We start from the raw sequence: 3,722 nt of genomic DNA, 5'->3' as shown, positions 1-3,722 counted from the left end.
CAAGTATCGTCCCATAGGGATTGAGTGTTTTTGAAATCAAATTGCTAAGTTAATTATATTCAAGTTTTAAGAAGAAAACTAAAGTTGATTTTTAGATGTTAAAAACTAATAATAATTTGACTGTAAGAAAATGAACAACAAAGATAAAACTAATTAATAACAAAATGTGCAAATAAAATTGGCCAAAGTCACTGTGCGTGGCTCACAATTGCTAAACTGTCTCCTAACAATGCTGCGCGATGCTGCAGCAACGGACAGCAACGACTACTTCCTGTTAACCAGATTTACTAAACCAGGGATTTTCCAATCCTCTGTCTACTGATCTTAAAGCTAAATCCCACAAATTCCTTTGCAAATCTAGACTCTAAAATCAGAGAATGAAGCTCTAAATCATATGGTTAGGCAAGACACAATATATTCCTATATCATCTGAATCAAAAATCTAAAACAAGATCTAAGAACCTGCACTATTCAAGCTGTGTCCACTCAACTAAATCTTCCCAGATCTAATCAAAGCTATACTCCCCTCTTATGATTTCCCAATCACAGTTAAGGCACAAATTCAGCTCACTTGAATAAACAAAGAAATAATCATTAGATCCATTCAACATCAACTAACATTTCAATATTTAACAACTCAACAATCTCAGCCAACAAATCATAATCTCATAGAGTTATATATGGATTCGAGTTCAGATTTATAGAGAAACGTAAATGTTCTTCAACAAGGTAAAATAGAGTATTGAGAGTAAGAAAAACTAAGGTGATGAGGAGAGAATCCGAATCCCCCTTTTCCAAGGTTTCTTCTAGCTCTTCCTGCATCAACAATGGACCTTCCTTTACGTTCAACACCCTGTGATGTTTTCTTCTTCTTCTTTCCAATACTGGAGCTGGTACTTGATCAGAAAAATGGAGGTGGTTTCCTTTTCCAAGTTCAGCCACCGCAAAACACACGTCTGGCCCAGCTCGCCTTGCTGCAGCAATGCACAGCAATGCTGACTAGGATTCCTTCATACTCCAGAAACGAGAAACTGTTCAAAGCTCCAAACGACTACGTTTTCTTAAAGCTGAGATTATAGCACAAAGGGCACCTGAATTAGCTCTTTTTAAACACTAATCACGAGAGAGAGAATTTATGAATCACAAATAACTAAAAACTATTAACAAGACAAAATATAGGAGAAAACTAATACTAATTACCCTCTAGGTAATAATTTAAGCCAGGGAAATGCTCAATTAACTTTATTTTCATAGAGTTATCAACGCGTACTTGGCGCGCACGGATCCTTCTCCCGCGCGAGTCTCCTCCACGCGCGCGTCACCCGGATTTCCCTTCCTCTCCGCGTGGGTCCCACGTGCAGCAGCCCTCCAATCACACCACGCCACGTGGTCCCGTGCCCAGTTCCTTACCCACGCTAGCAAGCGCACTTGGCGCGCACGTTATCTCCCCCGCGCGCACGATCTCTCTCTCCCGCACGACTTCCTCTCCCACGCGCGTCAAGCCTTCCTCCGCGTGGGCCCAGCCAGTACAGCACTTATCTCGCGCGCGAATCCACTTGCGACACGTGGCCCACCTCTTCAGCCACGTTTGTGATGGTTTTTCTCCCCTGTTAAGCCTTGTAAATATGGATCCGTTTTTATCTTTTTAGCATTCTCAAAACTCTATAAATAGGGCCATTGTCAAGGTGATTAGGGGTTAATTTTCAGGAGCCTAAATTCTCACACATTTTCTATTATTTTCTTGTTCTTATTCTCATACTTTCTTTTTTGAATTTTATGGGAATTATGTGCAAGTTAGGCTAGAGTATTTAGGTGAGGCTAGAGATGATCCTATATGTGTAGTGAACTTATTTGGATTTTTGATTCTCTAATGGTTTGTAAGTTTTATACATTTGAGTAAATAATTTTCTTTTATCATATTTCTTCTTCTTATCAATATATTTTATTGTCAACTTTCATATAAATCTAGTCAAGCTCTTTTTATGTGATTGTTGCATTATATTATATATTGATAGGTATTGTTTTATGAGTAGTCTTTTACTGCAATATTGCCAACGGTATATTGTCGCTCTTAGATTTCTCATAAGATAATTTTTCCTAATTCTAAACGTTAGAATTTTATTTACTCGAATACATTTTTAATTCATATGTTCTTCAAATATTTATTTTCCGATTGATTGTTTGGGATGTGAAACTTTCAATTGAGTCAATTTATGAATCAAAATCCAATTAGGTGAACAAAGCATATGGAGGATTCTCAAAGCTTTACCACTTTTTATTATTGAATTTTCTCCATTTTAAATTGTTCAAAAAAATCATCAAAAACAATCATTATTTTTCTTTGTTTAATTACTTACTTTCCTAACGTTTTTTATTTGCTAGTCATTTCTTATTCAATTTAACACCTCCTCATGGGATCGACTGTTCAAATTGTACTACAATTGACCGTTTGTTTTTGTACACGTTTGGGTGTAATCAAATTTTGGCACCGTTACCAAGGAGGTGCGTCAACCAGATTGTTCAGTAGATAATTAGCTAAAGAGGTAGGTACTATTCATTTTTTTTTTTTTGTTTGGCACGTTCAAAAAAAAAAAACCTTTTTGACAGCATCATTGTTTTATCTGTCTCGTGGTGTCTGTAAGTGAAGCTTTGCCAAATACATTTGTGTCATTAGTTTGTATATACTGATTCATTTTCTTTGGTTTTGTCTTTTAGTGTGATTTGGAGTCGTTTTTTTTTTTTTTTTTTGTTGCTGTATTTCTTTCTTTCTTATTTTTTTTTCCACGTTCTTCATTCGTTTTTATTCTTAAAATTTCACACGTTCTTCATTTGTATTTATTCTTAAAAAAAAAAAAATCTCACACTTTTAGAATTTGTTTTTATTCTTAAGTTTTTTTCTTTTTCCCCTTTTAGTTTTAAAATTAATTGTGATTTGATTTTGTAATCTTTTATTTTTAGTAAATTAGGATTTTATTTTGTTTCCTCATTTGTATATTTTAATTGTTGCCTTATTTAATTTTTCCTTTTATAGTTTCATTAACTCTTAGGATTATAACTATGATTGTAATTAATTGACTAATTTAGATTCATAATCTAGGATTTTCATAATTTGGTAGATTTAAGTTTTTGACTTTAGAAATAGTTTCCATTAATTAGATTACATTTCATAATTTACTCAATAAAATTTAATAATTGATTTTGAGAATAATTGTGTGGTTACGTGGAAAGTATAATCTGAGGGAGTTCTGTCTAGGAAAGTTGGTACTTAAGCGGGCCTCGCCCCACCAATCTTTTCTGGGAACGTTGCTCTGTCTAGGAGACTATTCATTGAGCCTAGAGCTATAGTCTTTCCTGGGAGCACTCTCGGTGGTTACAATTTACGTTACTATATAATTATTTTCTTTTTGATTAAAAATAAAAAAAAATTTAAAAAAATAAAAAAAATATAAAAAATAACAAAAAAATAGAAAATAAAAAAAAAGTGAAACGTTATAGGGTGAATGAATCATTATAGAGACAAATTAGGGAGATTCGCAGTAAGACCGGAGAACCCTAGTGAAGTTTCTTCCCACACGTCTAGTCCTCCCTCGACCCCAGCCTCATTAGCAGTTGCAAATCCGTTCGCAATGGCTCAAAATGAGGAGGTCCAGTAGAAGACGTTGAACAATTATCTCCACCCTACACGTACGGCCACACCATCATGCATAATGTTTCCCCCAAAT

Source organism: Morus notabilis, unplaced genomic scaffold (genome assembly GCF_000414095.1).
Source record: "Morus notabilis unplaced genomic scaffold, ASM41409v2 Scaffold302, whole genome shotgun sequence".
In the NCBI taxonomy this organism is placed as follows: Eukaryota; Viridiplantae; Streptophyta; class Magnoliopsida; order Rosales; family Moraceae; genus Morus; species Morus notabilis.
This window is presented reverse-complemented; position numbering follows the sequence as displayed.